Raw genomic sequence first — 16,720 nt, 5'->3', positions numbered from 1 at the left:
GATTCCATGTATGCTTCTGAGTGTCATTTTAATTTTTAACGAGGCTAGTAGTTAAGCTCTAGGCCATTTTGACATACTAGATTGTTGAATCTTGGCCAGTGAATTTGTTTATTTTGTTTTTTAGTTTGATTCATCTACTCTACTTGTCCAGAGGACTATCATAGGAATCTGCAAACATTTTCATAATAGTTACAATAGAAATGAAATGACTTCCGTTGTCTTATTCAACGTGCTCTGGTATCCTAAAGGCAGGAATTACATGTATTAAGAGAAGCTATCATTGTCTGATTATTGGCTTATAAAGAGGGAAAGACTTTAAGCCATCCAGACATCATGCAACCAGAATTTAATACAATCTCTAACTTTTTGCAAGGATTAGTTTTATGAAATCCAACTGACACCAGATTACCAGTAAAGTTGGTCAGGAACAACTTTCTGGATTTATTTTGGGAATAACCTTTAAGAATTCTGCAAACACATAACACATTTCTTAAATGTTTTGAATAATTTTGTCTTTTTGTTAGGCTTAGTAACTGTCTACTGCCTTCAAAATTCTCCTATAGTCAGATAATGTTGTTGACGATGCAACAATACTAACCAAGCAAATAGTAACTATGATATAGAAATTATTTTGTGTAATAAATTCCATAGTCCAGTTAAATTTCTTTTAGCTTCTTTTATCATCCATTTGTCCATTTTCTTTTGTATAAAATATATTTGAAAATGAATAAATGTTCCTTATTTTATTAAAAGATGAATTTCTAAGCTTGGGACTTGCCAAGTTTATCAGCTTCTGCAGTTCTATAGCAAAATTATTTCCATTAGAAATTTCATCCTGTAGTATGTGAGCTGTATACTGATATCCAAGCAGGCAGTTGTGAAGCCTCTAACAAATAACCTACCAATTTCCAATTTTTCAAGAGATATTCTAGTTCTCATTGAAGTAAAAGAAATCCCCTCTTAAAAAAAATTCCTCTATTGCATGTCATTGACACCAAGCATATATCTATTACTAGAATATATATTTACTTTAAGGCCAGTTTTAAAAAATACTTTTCTACTAACTGCTATTAAGTCATCTGCTTGTGCAGACTTAATTCCAAACAAAACATAAGCTTTTCAGGTTTTATAAGTCACAACTAGGAAGGCTTATCTAGGCTGTGTTATTTTTCCTGGGGGTATTATCAATAACTATGATCAAATATGCAACATGAATATGAATATCAAATAAATTAGATTGGGTTTTTCCAAATTCGTAACCTTTAAACCTGGAGGAGAGGCCATAGCCTATTTCTATTGTTCAAAAGCCTCTTCAAATTCTAAAGACCAAACCAGAGGATTATCATTCGGTTGCTCCATAGGAGATTTTACCACTCTGCAAAAGTTAAAATTTACTGTCTACAATATTACACAAGTCCCATAAGGTGCCTACATTTTTTGTTTGTTTGTTTTTGTAGTAGGACATTTTATCTGCAAAATGAGCTGATTCTTGGACCTAACATACTATGGCCTATAGCTGTTAACTCATTTCTCAAATATTTTACTACAGTTTTGTAATATTGCAATTTGTCTAGTGGGGTTTTGTACCCCTTTGAAGCAAAGGATCAATTTTGTTTATCTATTTCTGAGGCATAAAACACTACATATTGGAAAAATTATAGACCTCCTGTAAAATATATATAAAAAAAATTATATATATTTTATATAATAAAAAATTATATATATTATATATAATATAAAAATTATATATATTATATATAAATAAAAAAATATATATATTATATATAAATAAAAAATATATTATATATAAATAAAAAATTATATATAATATTTATATATAATATATTTATATATTATTATATTTATATATAAAATACAATATAAAATATTTTATTGTATTTTATATTTTGTAGACTGAGAAAAAAAAGAACTCAAAACTTCTTTTTACTCTTTCATTAGCAAATGCAAACAAGAATTTAGACTCACCCACTAGAGGAATAAAAAGAAAGAAAGGAAGGAAGGAACCAAGGAGGGAAAGAAGGAAGGGCAATAAATTGCAGAATACATGTATTACAGAGAAATACTTTGCAGACAATGGTAACAAAGTCATTAGAATAGTTGAAGGGTTAGGAATTACAAAGATTGGTGGATAAAATCTTGTCCAAATGTATGCATTGGTCAACCATGTTCATTAAATTAACCTTTCTTCCTTATTAGAAGTATGGAGGTACTACAGGGTAAGTGCTTCTTTTTTTTTTTTTTGAGACGGAATCTCGCTCTGTTACCCAGGCTGGAGTGCAGTGGCACAATCGCGGCTTACTGAAAGCTCTGCCTCCCAGGTTCACGCCATTCTCCTGCCTCAGCCTCCCGAGTAGCTGGGACTACAGGCTCCCACCAGTATGCTTGGCTAATTTTTTGTATTTTTAGTAGAGACGGGGTTTCACCATATTAGCCAGGATGGTCTCGATCTCCTGACCTTGTGATCCTCCCGCCTCGGCCTCCCAAAGTGCTGGGATTACAGGTCTGAGCTACCACACCCGGCCGCTTCTTTTAAATATCATTCCTTGTTTAATTTTTTAGAACTGGTTTTATTATTTTTTAAATTAAGCTCTTGACAAAGAATACTATTTTACATGTAGGCATGGCTTATGCTTTTGCTGAACTATTTTTTCTTGGTTCTATATTTTGAATAATAGCAGTATCACTATTTCCTATGGCCCAAGGTAATGCAATGATTTGTCTTAGATCAGGATACTTTTCTAGCATAGTGTCAGACTGCTTTTCTCTGCCATACTCCTTTCAGAAGGCACCTTGCAACCAAATCTGGGGCATTTTCCCCAAGGAGTTTCTTCCATAGACACTCCATCGGGAGCAAAGAATATGACAGCCTTTATGTTGCACAACAAGTCTCTCTCCAACAGATTTACTGGAGAATCAAGAGAAAGTAAAAACACATTTCCTTAATAAGAGAACCTATCTATATGAGAACTAGGAGGAAAAAGTGGAAAGCTGACCCAAAATGCCAACAATTTGTGTTGATCTATTACCACCAAATAGAAAGTGAGAAATATCCAAGAAAATTACAGAATATCTATCTATCTATCTATCTATCTATCTATCTATCTATCTATCTATCTATCTATCTATTATCTATCTATCTATCTATCTATCTATCTATCTATCTATCTATCTATAAAGGCAAAGTTAGATTATCTTGAGGGAAAGTATTGACATATATAGTTTACCAGTTCCTACTTCCAATATTTTTCCAATTTTGAGCCATATGCCAAGTATTCCCTACTTTAGACTCTTGTCTCTGCAATTCCTACAACCTTTTCTTTAACTTGGGTTTGGATAGCCCTAATGTAGACCAAGAAGAAATGAGATAAAGGTTGCTAAGACTAGAGCATTATTTTGATCTGCCTCTGGGTTCATACCAGTGAATTTTGAGAAAATCTCAACAAACTGCTTATGGAAGTCAATGAAGGACTCACCTGTCTTCTAGGTACATGGCTGCAACCTCTCCCAGCTCATCTTTGCCAGGAAGGGTTTAAGTATGGCCTCTGGCCACTGCTCTTGAAACATCTCTAAAACTCTTAGTTCTTCCATAGTTAAGGGGATAATGGATAGCTGGTTTTCACTGGCCACCAGATTCCTTGATGTGGTGATCTTCTGGACCCCAACACATTACCTTGCTGGGATCTGAATGGAAAGGGCTGGGTTTTCTCAAATTGAAAAAAGAAAAAAAAAGTAAAATGCATGGCACTTTGGTTTCCCTTCCTGTTATGACATTCATCAGTTTAACACCCAGTTATGTCGTCTTTTTCTAAGTGAGCAGTGCAGCTACTCTCCATCTTGTTTTCATACAAGGTCACAATCTCTGTGCAACTTCCTCATTATTCCTTCCTTAGGTCTCTTTATCATATCTGCTTTGTAGCTACAAGATGTGCAGATATTAAGGGGCTCTGGAGATGGATTCTGGCCTAAGACATGAAGTGGCTCAGGACTAGGCCATGAGGCACACAAAACTATGTCCTCAAACACAGCAGGTAATTCATTTCAGTTAAAGAGGCTGTGCCCTCATCTCTCTTTACAGAGAAATCTACAAAAGAGGGGAACAATCCATCACCTCCCTCTTCCTGTGACTTAGCTTGAGACAGTGGCAGTGGCTAGAGTTGGAGGCAGTAGGGGTCAGGGGAGAAGCAGGAGAAGCAGAGGGAGCAGGGACACCCCAAAAAAGGAGGAGGAGGTTTCTGTAAAAGGGAAAGTGTCTTCAGTTCTCCAATTTCCTCTCCATTTTTTCCTCAATCTTTTCTTCTGGGATTCTGAATCATCATTTTTTCCTTAGAATTCACTTCATTGCATAAGTACCAGTAATTCATTTGCTTGGGATAAGGCCTATCTAAGAGTCTCAGTAAATATGTTAATTTATCCACATAAAAAGAACTGACTTGGGTGTGGCCACAGACCTTCAGCTGTCCCTTAGTTTAGGGTCTTTCAGACATCCTTGTCAGAATTGTTGGGGAAATGTAATTAAAACCAAAATTTCCGGCTGGATGCGGTGGCTCACGCTTATAATCCCAGCACTTTGGGAGGCTAGGGCAGGTGGATCACGAGATCAGGAGTTCGAGATCAGCCTGGCCAAGATGGTGAAACCCCATCTCTACTAAAAATATAAAAATTAGCCAGGCGCAGTGGTGGGCACCTGTAATCCCAGCTACTTGGGAGGCTGAGGCAGAAGAATCGCTTGAACCCAGCAGGTGGAGGTTGCAGTGAGCCAAGATCGTACCACTGCACTCTAGCCTGGGTAACAGAGTGAGACTCCATCTTAAAAAACAAAAAAACAAAAAAACAAAAAAAACACAATTTCCTCTCAACCCAGAAAACCTCACCTAGAAGTTAGAAAACAAAGAAAACAATTTCATTATTAAATAAGTATTAATCCAGAATATAGTGTACATCATGGCCAATTTCCTAACAGATTGCAAAGATATAAAGGATTTTCACCCTTTTATATAGTGAAACACATACAACCCATTACATACATGTTTTCCATATAAACAATACCTAGTACTTGCTCTAAGAAATGGGAATGCGTAAAGTCTCTTCTGTTTTCAACAGGGAGAATTATTTCTGATTTTTAACTTGTCTTTCGCCTTATAGGTCACACCATAACTTCCATGCTTTTCTCTTTTTTGCCTTTTATTCTGACTGATTGAATTTACTGTCCTTGAAATGTTTTGCATCTATTAATGTACAGTGACTGAATTATATACTTAAACTTCTTCCAGAACAATAAAGGAGCTAAAACACTTTCTCCTATTATACCCCTTGTGACATATGAGCATTTAAATAATTTTTATTTGGACATTTTAGCAACATAATTAAGACTGCATTATAGCTTGTATACATTCATTAGTAAAATTTGCACGCATGACAACTTTTATTTCTCAGATATTTATTTTAATGTCTTTTATCTTTTCCATATTACTGAAGTATATGCTTAAAATTCATTTAGTGGGGATATTTATGTGGTTGTCTCTAATTTCGTCCATCCAAAATATTTTTGTTTTTTTCTTTTATAAAATTTGTTTTGCTGGGTTTCTGATTATTTATTGATAAGTATTATAGAATTTTGAGGATATTATTTTACTGTTTTTTAATTTCAGTTAATGTTGTTTTATAGTCTACTGTCGGTTCCTTGCATATGAGTTATCTTTTCCTCTGTCTAGTGTTAAGATAATTTTTTTCCCAAAATCCCTCCTACATTTTGTTTACAAAATAACCCTAACTGGATTTATTTTTAATTATAAGGCTCTGAGTACAACGTGTTCTCTTTATCTGTTGATTCATGCCTACCATCACGTTGTAAGCAAAGGCGTGACTGTTATACTGTCCATTTAACTGACCTTTTAATATTATGAAATGCCTCCTTTATCTGTATAGTAGAGTCTACTGTGCCTGATACTGTTATAGCCACACAAAATTTCTTTTGGTTGATGTTTGTGTGATGTCATAGATGGAATTTTGCTACCCTGCATAATACCCACAATGACCTTCACCCTGTAGTGTCTAGTGTAGAGCTATGTTACATTAAATGGCAAAATTGACTTTGTAGAGGTAAGTTGTTTAAAAAATTGCTTTATATACAGATAAGGAAGATGTGCTGAGAAGATACAAATACATGGCACTGTAGACTTATTTATTCTGTGTTCTGGGAATTTAGCAGATAGTTGGCTTAGCAGCTCTGAGTGGTGGGCTCAACAGAAGAACAAGCTGATAGAAGTTCTTAGGCTCTGAGTCTCCATTCTAATCAAAGTACTTCTCCAACCAGAAGACTTCCATTGATCCATAGTCGCTTAGATGTTCTGTGTTTGCCATGAGTATGGGACTTCAGTCTTCTGGAAAGATGGCCGTGGTGCCTAAACACGTCTGTGCCTGGCATCACCTCGGGTTAGTAAAGGTTTGGGGGTTGCATGTGTTCCTCTACTTGGAACAAGGCCTATCTAAGAGGCCTCTATCTCCTCTTAAACATCTTTTTTATGTCTGTGCTATGTAATATTTCTGATAAGTGTCTGTGACTCCTTTGCCTCACAGCTATTCGCCTTCTCTGTTTATAAAGAGGAGCCCTAATTATATTGTTTGGCTTTCTTTACACTTACATTAAAGATTTTATTTGAACAGAGGATTCTCTGGTTTTAAGATATTGAAAAAAAAGAGAACATTTTATTAGACAAGCAAGACCAAACGCAGTGGCTCATTTCTGTAATCCCAGAACTTTGGGAGGTGAAGATAATAGGATTGCTTGAGGCCATTAGTGGAAGACCAGTCTGGGCCACAAAGCAAGATCCCTATTTCTACCAAAAATTTAAAAATTAACCAGGCATGGTGGTGGCATGTGCCTGTAGCTACTCGGAGGAATCTCTTGGGCCCAGGAGTTTGAGGCTGTAGTGAGCTATGATCACGCCACTGCACTCCAGCCTGGGTGAAAGGGGAAGATCCTTTCTCTTACAAAAAAGAGAGAAAAGAAAAGAAAGAAGGAAGGGAGGGGAGGGGAAGGGGAAGGGGAAGGGGAAGGAAAGGAAAGGAAAAAGAAACATGTTTGGTTTTGGGGGAGAATGAGTTAGAAAACAAAATTTTAAAAAAGTAAAATAATGACACTACCACCATCTCCACCAAAAACACTAAAAAAGGTTGTGGGAAAATGGATGCAATAGTCCTTTAAAATAAATACATATTTTTATATTATCTTTAATAAAATTTGAGGGAAATATTAAGCACTATTTAAGTGTTTATAAAATAAAAATTAATAAGTGCATGAGATACCCTAAAGCTTCCAGACCTTTGACCTTCGAAATGTTTTTAGTTGCCAGAAAAATGGCAATACTTGTTTAAATTATTGACCATTAGAGTCCATGACATTTTAATATATCAACACATTTATCAAATTCTCTTTTTGGCATTGCTTCTTATATCCTCATTTTTGCTTGTGGGTTCATTGATTATTTTTTCCTGAAGTATATCTTTCAAGTATTATTTAACCATAATCTATGATTACATTAGTCTCCCAAAAATATTATTGATTCACTTATGCTGTTCAGCTAGAGAGTACAGCTGGGCATACAAGTAAGTAGACAGCTACTTTCTCTCAGTACTTTAAAAATAAATGTCCATGCTTTATGGTCTCTAGTGGGATTTCACTAATTTATACATATTTTATTTGCTTTTTAAGCTTTACATCCCAGATGTTTTAGTTGTAATGATTCCCTTTCATTTCAATTTTACTGTTTTTCAACATTTCTGATTTTTTAAATTACCCTATTTTTCATTGTACTTTATCTCCCTTCTTTTTATTATTATAGTAATTTAAGCCACACTTATTTATTTCAGTTTTTGTTTGTTTGTTTGTTTGTTTGTTTTGAGATGGCATCTTGCTCTGCCACCCAGGCTATAGTGCAGTGGCACAATCATAGTCACTGCAGCCTGGAGCTCCTGGGCTCAAGCAGTCCTCTAGCCTCAGCCTCCCAGTGTATGCCACCACACCCAGCTAATTTCTTTATTTCCTTTATTTTTGAGTGAAGGGGCCTCACTGTGTTCCCTAGGCTGGTCTCAAACTCCTGGGCTCAAGTGTTTCTCTGGCCTCATTCTCCCAAAGTGCTGGGATTACAAATGTGAGTCATTGTGCCTGGCCCAGATTTTCTTTTACCTCAATTTTGTTTTAGCTCTCTCATGTTTTGTGTGTGTGTGTGTGTGTGTGTGTGTGTGTTTTCCATTGTATGAAATAAAATTTTATTTGGAAGCTCCTCTTTTGCACAGTTGCTTTCATCTCCCTCCATTCGTTTCTATAGCAGTGGGGAAAATATAGCTACAGAATAATTTTTTTTTCCATTGGCTTCTGAGAGCGTTGGTTGTCTCCAGTACAATTCATAAGCCAATTTTCTTCATTTACGTCTCTTGACTCATCAGAAATATAAATTGAGATTCCATACCCATGAAGGCATTTTTTCACTGAAGGCATTTTTTAAAAATACATGAATTTCTGAATTATAACAAGTTTTCCTGACACTTCCTAAGCCAATAGGTCCTATAATAATTCCTTTACAAGGGAGAAGTCAACATTTTTTGTAAATGTCAACATTTTTTGTAAATGTCAGCCTTTTAAAAGTACTTTAGTAAAGGGTCTTTAGTTCTAACACCCTCCCTTGCATGAGCCTAATTCCACCTTTCCTGTCTTCTAATGGGTATTATCTTCTGGTTCCTATTGTCATTATCTGATCCTTATGAGCCACCATGTAATTAGTTGATACATGTACCACTAACTTACATCTCTCTTCATTTATGGAAGTTGGAGGCGTCCTTTTCTTTTTTATATTAACTCATTTATGGGTTAAACATCTTTACCTTTAATCTATGATTTCAATATATTTGTATTTAGAGTGAGGGTTGTAGGAGGAAAAAAATGGAAGGAACATCTGTAACATCTCGGTAGGTCCTTGTACAGGAAAAAATCTGTAAGTAATTTTCTGTATAATGTGTGGTGAAGCTTTTAGAATCCCTGTGAAGAAGACAAAAAGACCAAGAAAAGTACCACTTAGTTTTGCAAAGGAAAACCAGGGACAATAATTAGAACGAGAAGGGGATGAGGAACTGTGATGTGTAGGAGCTAAAGAACTTGTGTAATAATAAAATGTTAAATCTGTTTTGGTAGTGTTCTGTCTTTCTATACTATGTATATATTTCCTCAGAAAATATTTCTTTCTTAGAATGGATTTAGGCTGTGTTATGCCTGTGAAGCAATATTTATTCTTCTGCAAAGGTGAGTGCTTTGTGTTATATTGTATTGTTTTTGAGCAATTGCAGAAGACTACAGAAACTCTGTTCAGGTCTTTTCTGTACCAGAATCAAGATGAAAGATTGATGAAAGTATCTGGACTGGACTTAATAAGGACTGTCTTGATTGAGCAGATATTGGTATTATATAAGCTCTTGAGAAACAGGAAATATTTCTGGAGCTTCTCATTCTTTAACTTGGAAAGAGTTTCAAATAGAAACTATCCATTTACGTTTTGTTTGATTGGTTGAGTTTTTTGTCTGGTTTTGGTTCTGATTGTGAATAATCTCTTTCCTTGGATTTTTAAAACTACATGATAAATTTTGTTAATATAGAAATAAATATTCATTCTGTCAAACATTTTTGGGACAAGAAATATGACCTTGGAAGTTGAATAGTATTTGAGGGTGAGAAGGAAATTTATTTTCTTCCTGCTTCCTCATTCACTCTGAACTACAGTCTGAGCAGATCATGTGTGCTTAAGGGTACCCAAAGGTGAAACTGAATTTTGACACAGAAAGAGTGACAGGACACAAGAAATCCCTTAGACTGTTAGAAAGATGTCTAAGAAGGCCTCACTACTAAATAGTCAACAGAACATTAGTATACCAGAAGCAGCATCACCTGGAAGATCATACCCCACCTCATACCCCACCTCAGACCACAAAGTCTTAATTTCTCATAAGATTCTACAATGATTTATAATGAACATTTAGGCTTGAGAACCCTGCTGTAAAAAACCGAAACGAGATGTGTCAGAGTTGTAGATGTTAATTTCTGTCAAATCCGTTTGCTAATCTTAACTATTTGCATAATCCATTTAATAATATCCTTTTATTATCTTAGAATCTTTAGGAAAGTGCTATTAAATTATCTTGGCCTAGTGTCATAAGGACAGAAGAAAATTAAGCTATGCATGTTCAACTGCTTTGGGTCAGAGTGACAAAACTTGAGATAAATGTTATTAGAAACCACTATGGTAAGAAACAGGAGCTTTAATGGTCAGTGTTAACTGCCAAAACTGCAGGAGATAATGAGATGCTGCATGGTCAGGACCCATAGCTATATAGAATAGAAAGCATCTTAAGATCAAAGGTAGTTGCACAGACAGATCTGCATTGACTTGATACTGTGCTGTATTAATCTTGACATCTTTGTTCCTTGCACACTGCCATAGTGCCTGTTGTTGGGACTGGATAAATGTTTGTTGAATTAAACTGAAATACAGTGACTAAAAGCTCTTGACATGGTATATTATTTCATATTTTATTCATTTTATTCTTTAGTGGAATTATATTAAATCTACATGTCTGAGTCTTTTACAAATTGATTTTTATTCAACTCTCTGAAGTTTTACACAATAAGCTTATGTTCTTATAATAAAGCAGCCCTAAAATATTACATTATTTATTATGATAAAACAACCTCAATTGTCCAACATCTTATTTCTTCTACATGTTAACTCCACTTACGTGTTTAAAATATCTAACCACTAGGTGTCATTTATCTGGATGCTGCATGATTAAGACCACCATACTCTTATCAAGCATACAGGTGTCAATGTCTATTTTAAAGAGGAGAGAACTCAAGAAGTTCTGTAGAAACTGCTTTCTTCGTCATATCTCAAAGGATTTTCTGAGGATTTCAGAGCTGCCACGAGTTGAGAGAAGTGAGCCAAAAAAACTCATCTGAAGTGTTTGGACAGATGAAATCAATGGCTGCTGATTAAATGACAGGCACACAGCAAGTACACTGTAAAATAATTAAATAGTAATTGAAAATACCTGCAGAAAGTTTGATTAGAATCTGAGGAACTAACCAAAGTAGCCAGATAATAATAAATGCATTTCCAAAGCCTGTTTAATTCTATCAATGTACCTTAGTAAATATGTAGTTAGTCTCATTAAAAGAATTAATGTAAATGCATTAAACTTTTCACAGTAAAAGTAGTGTTTTGGAAAACCTTGGGTGTACCTGAAGTTATTTTCCTTGGGGTTCCATAGTAATGGGTTATTTAACCTATATTTTGGAAATGTTTTAATTATTGTATTCAACTCATTATGTCATATTTTGCAAAACTGATAAAGTTAAAATGACATTTTTATTACATGAATTCAGATTATAGACATAGAGATGCTTCAGGTAGCTGTGTTCTATAAAGAATATTCCAAAATATTATCTTGAAGCCCAGTGTAACTGAAAATTATATCATTGAACTCTGTCAAAATAAGGGCACCAATCTGTATAAAATACAAAGTCAAATATATAACTATGTATAAAAACGAATAAAAATGTTCTAGGCATGATATAAGAAAGTCGAAGATTCGAGAAGTAGCTGAGAATTTCAAATGTACTTGGACAAAGACATCAATCAGCTAATGATGGCACTTCTACATGCCCAAACAATGCGAATATTATTAAGACCTCAAATCACAAAATAAACAAATTGTTTCCCACTTAATGAAATTACAGCCTGTGATATGGATTTTCAAGGATATGAGCAAGAAGACAGAACAAAATGAGCCAAGATCAAGATATATGTATCAGAGACCTGGGGAGAAAGGATGAAAAATACAATCTCAAGAAGCAACATAAATAAAGCTTAGCAACTATAACATAGAAATTTCAGGTAGACAGTCTTAATCGATGATCATTTTAGGTAGACAGAAAGACCTGGAACTCTAGTGACAAGGACTCAACGGGATGAAAAAAGGGGGGTGCTTAAAGAGGCAGACATGAAGATTAAGGTCCACAGATGAATTAGGATTGGGATTGGGGGATTAGTAGTCAGGATATCAGAATTTGGGCAACCATACATGGAGGTCAAAATTTGGGTTCTAAATATAAGTGGAACTGATTTAGTTCTTAGCTATGCTTTTGAAAACTGGCCATCTTTTCAGACATCTTCTGAAGAATGTACTGTCAAGCTTGGTGTGTTCTATGAAGCTCTGGAGTCAATTTTGGCTTGGTCATCTTTATCCATGTGTCCCTGGGAATGTGACTTAATTTCTGTGTGTGTGTGTGTGTGTGTGTATGTGTGTGTGTGGTTTTTTTGTTTGTTTTTATCTTTTTTTGTTTTTTTGGTTTTTGGTACACCTTCAAAGTCAGAAAAATAATGTCTCACTCACAATTATCTCAAAAGGATTACATAAGATAATATAGTACCTTGTCAATGTTATCATTATTATGATATATTATGATGCTTTAAAGTGTTTAGTGTAAAACACTGGCAAATGCTCTTTATGAAGAAAATTCTGGCACCAATTTTCCCAGAGAAAAAGCCTACTTAGGAAAATGTAAGATAAGCATAGGGAACGAGGGGATGTGACAACAAGTAGTGATGTTTATGATGGCTTTCTTCTGAGTCAAATAAAACCATCATAGAATGATCAGAATGATGTGATGGAAGCAAAAACCAATAGGAACAGCCTAATTCTTACTAGAGTAATAGAGTAAGCAAATAATTTAAAGTTTTCTTATGTGAGAAATTGTGAAGATTCCAGCCTGTAAAGTAATGGTATAAGCAAAAGCAAAAAAAGAGGAAAACTATTAATAAACCAATAAACGAGGCCCAATGTAGTATATGGTAATGGAGATCCTAAAAGTCATGCTTTTGACTTTTTTAAAAAGTCAAAAAGTTGGCTCTGTGTGAAAATAGGAGTTAAGAAAAACTTGATAGTGGAAATTTAGGAAGATATAACACAATACAAAAATTCTTTCACAAAGAAAGAATATTGACGTGTCCATATTAAAATTTCTAGCTTATTAAGCACTATATCAATCTTAGTTAAGAACATGCATTTCTTCTGTTAAAATTTGATTGGGTTTATGCAACCTCCATGGAGACATATCCTTTTCTTTTTAATGCACAGAGAAGTTCTTTTATTTTATCAATCTACTTTTTGATTCCTTCATGATTTATTTGTAGTAATGCATAGATTCCATAATGATGTAACTATAGGTATTGCTTGATTTACTGAACTAGGTTAACATATTGTTTTATTCACTTAAGCTACAAATATTTCTAGGGTAGAAAAAAGCCTCTAAGAAACAAGTCTAGCAGGAAGAGTGTTCATTATTACCTAATTTATGACAAAATTATTTGTTAATGCTGATCAAAATATCTGTTGTCTTCACAGAAAACATTGGAAGTAAAAAACGTATATGAAATATGTGTTCCCAGATAGTTGTATTACAATGTTCTTTTGAACCCTTGCAATGAAGAGTTATGGGGTCAAATATTCTGTGTTTAAACTCCAATGCCAACATACAGTAGCTATGTGACCTTAAATAAATAACTATTTATGGCTCTGTTTCCCAATCTGTAAATTAGGTATCTACTTCAAATGATTATTATGAGGATTAAATGACATATGTGAACAGATTCAGAGTCCATGGCACAAAATAAGTACACAACAAATGTTGAATATCATTATCATTTTAGTAATCAAAATGACAATTTTTATTTCCTTGAGACAAGGTGTGGCTCTATTGCCCAGGCTAGAGTGCAGTGGCATGATCTCTGCTCTTGCGACCTCTGTCTCCCTGGCTCTCGCCATTCTTTCACTTCAGCCTCCAGAGTAGCCAGAACCACAGGTGCACACCACAACGCCTAGCTGATTTTTGTGTTTTTTGTAGAGACAGGGTTTCGTCATGGTGCCCAGGCTGATCTCAAATTCGTGAGCTCCAGCAGTCTTCCTTCCTTGGCCTCCCAAAGTGCTGAGATTACAGGCGTGAGTGACCACACCCAGCCTAAAATTGTTTTTTGAATGGCATTAAATATTTTTCAAAATGAGCTCATTGCATTGTAATATAATTCGATGAGCCATAACATATTGAATCTTAACTAAATTTCATGGCTTACTAAGATTCCCCTAAATTTTATTTAAAGCATTATACCTTATCATTGTTGCTGCCATATTACTGAGTAGCTATAAAATGTTTCGCATTTTTATATTCCACCTTCCTCCATTTACAAATAATGAAAAGATCATTTCACATTTGAGGCAAAGGCAAAACAAAGCAAAATTTAGATCATGTTTAGAAATTTATCTCAGTTAAAAATTGCTGTAACTGTGCAGCTAGAGCCTCTCAATATTTTCAATGCTCTAGAACTCCAGCTAGGCAATTTAAAGTTAACAGCAGTAGCTAGAAATACAATTAAGCAAAACTGTTCTGCTTATACTCAGTTACGATCTCTCTTTCTTTCTTTCTTTCTTTCTCTCTGTTATATACAAACACGTTTCATGCGTATCTTTTTCTTTCCACTTCTAAATATCATCAGGGGAAATAAGTACTGAAATAATTAAGCATTTTTGTTAAGTGATCTTTTAATTCATTATTTTCTTCCCAGAACTCTAGTTTGTTGGCATATATAGAGCTGTTCATTGCCTAATGAATTATTTCCCCCTGGTATCTGTGTGTGTTCATGTATAAGTGGCAGTACATACCATTTTTCCCTTCTTTTTGTACATCACTTTGAATATTTTGTGAACTGTATAGTGTGAAGTACAAAAGAAAAATCAATTAGCATATGTAGCAATATTCCTTAAGTGCCACATTACAGTTAAACTTGATTAAATTCTGAAAAGGCTACAAGTTTATATTTAAAGGTAAATTTCTCTCTATGTATTAAAACGGGAATACAAAACACAAGTGGTTTTTATTGTTCTCATTGCTATTTTAGTTTTTTTCTAATTAATAAGCTTTAGTTTTTAGAGAATTTTTAGGTTCACAGCAAAATTAAGTGGAAAGAACAAAGTTCTTATATACCCGCTGTCCCCCACACATGTGCAACCTTTCCCAAGATTGACATCCTGCACCACAGTCATGCATTTGTCACAATGGATGAACCTACAATGTCACCTCATTATCACCCAGAGTCCATAGTTTACATAAGGGTTTGGTGTTGGTGTTGTACATCCTATGGGTTTTGACAGATTTTTAATAACATCTATCCGCCAGTGGAGTGTTTTTGTTTTGATTCATGGAAAATAACTTTCAGGCTGGCATAAGGGCTCATGCCTGTAATCCCAGCACTGTGGGAGGCCAAGACAAGCTCATCATTTGAGCTCAGGAGTTGGAGACCAGCCTTGGCAACATAGCAAAACCCCATCTCCACCAAAAATACAAAAAATTAGTCTGATATGGTGGCACAAGCCTGTAGTACCAGGTTCTTGGGAGGCTGAGGTGAGCCTGGGAGGCGGAGGCTGCAGTAAGCCCAGATGATGACACTGCACTCTGGCCTGGGTGACAGAGACCCTGTCTCAATAATAAAGAAAAAAAAAAAAAAAAAAAACTTTCAAAGTTTACACCTATATATTTTTCCATACCCTCAGGACTTTGGACATTTCACTTAACACTGAAAATTCACTCTACTGCCACTACTCAGAACTTCTGATGGGCATGAAAATCCAAGCCTGCTTTATGATATTAACCTCTGAAGCTCATAAACTGCTTAAAACATTAGAATGTCCAGATAATTAACTAGTATCAAGTAAAAATGCCACAATTTAGTGTCTTAAAGCAATGCTGATTTATCATTTCCAAAATTCTGTGAGCTGGACAGGTGGGTCTTCTGTTGACTTATCTTGAGTTCATTCATTGGCTGAATTAGGCTGCAGAGTTGTCTGGACTGGAAGGTCAAAAATGACCTTGCTTGCCAGGGGCAGTGGCATGTGCTTCTAATCCAATCTACTTGGGAGGCTGAGGCAGGAGGATTCCTTGATCCCAGGAGTTCAAGACCAGCCTAGGCAACACAGGACCCCATCAAAATAAAATAAAGAAAGAAAAGTTACATTTAAAAAAATGACCTCATTCAAAAATCTGGCAGTTGTACCTGGCTGTCATCTGGTACCACTCAGTTATCTTCCACTGGCCATTCATACTTCATTAGGCTCCATCAGTTTCCTTATATAGCATTCTCACTGTGGCATCTAAAAGAGCAAAGGCAAAAACTGAAAGATGTCTTGAGACTTAAGGTCTAGAACTCTCACAACATCACTTCTGCTAGCTTCTACTAGTTACAACAAGTGTTTGGACCAGTCAAATTTAAGAGGTTGGGAAACAGACTTCTAAAGTTAATGAAAAGAACCACAAAGTACTTGTGGCCGTTTAAATCTACCTCTATGCCTTGCTCTTGAAGTTAAAATGTCTTTAGATTGATCTTACGGAATCATTTTGTGAAAAAAGGGCCAAAATTTTTAATGAATTTGTTTAGAAGAAATCACACATTGTCAAGTCTGTAAACCACCTCTTGCTGATTGTAAACTCTTTTTTTTTTTTTTTTTTTTTTGAGACGGAGTCTCTGTCACCCAGGCTGGGGTGCAGTGGCACAATCTCAGCTCACTACAACCTCTGCCTCCCAGGTTTAAATGATTCTCCTACCTC

At 35.2% G+C, this 16,720-nt stretch overlaps 1 long non-coding RNA gene across 1 annotated transcript in view; it reads left to right on the top strand.

Moving 5' to 3' along the window:
• Positions 1-6,248: 6,248 nt before the first annotated feature.
• The window catches only part of LOC131384475 (uncharacterized), a 123,059-nt gene continuing 112,587 nt past the window's right edge, over positions 6,249-16,720 (top strand). Inside the window, exon 1 of the long non-coding RNA XR_009215363.1 lies at positions 6,249-6,453. This is a non-coding gene — a long non-coding RNA (uncharacterized LOC131384475). The remainder of the gene's footprint in view (positions 6,454-16,720) is intronic.

This window comes from Hylobates moloch, unplaced genomic scaffold (assembly GCF_009828535.3).
Source record: "Hylobates moloch isolate HMO894 unplaced genomic scaffold, HMol_V3 SCAFFOLD_10, whole genome shotgun sequence".
Classification (NCBI taxonomy): domain Eukaryota; kingdom Metazoa; phylum Chordata; class Mammalia; order Primates; family Hylobatidae; genus Hylobates; species Hylobates moloch.
This window is presented reverse-complemented; position numbering and strand designations above follow the sequence as displayed.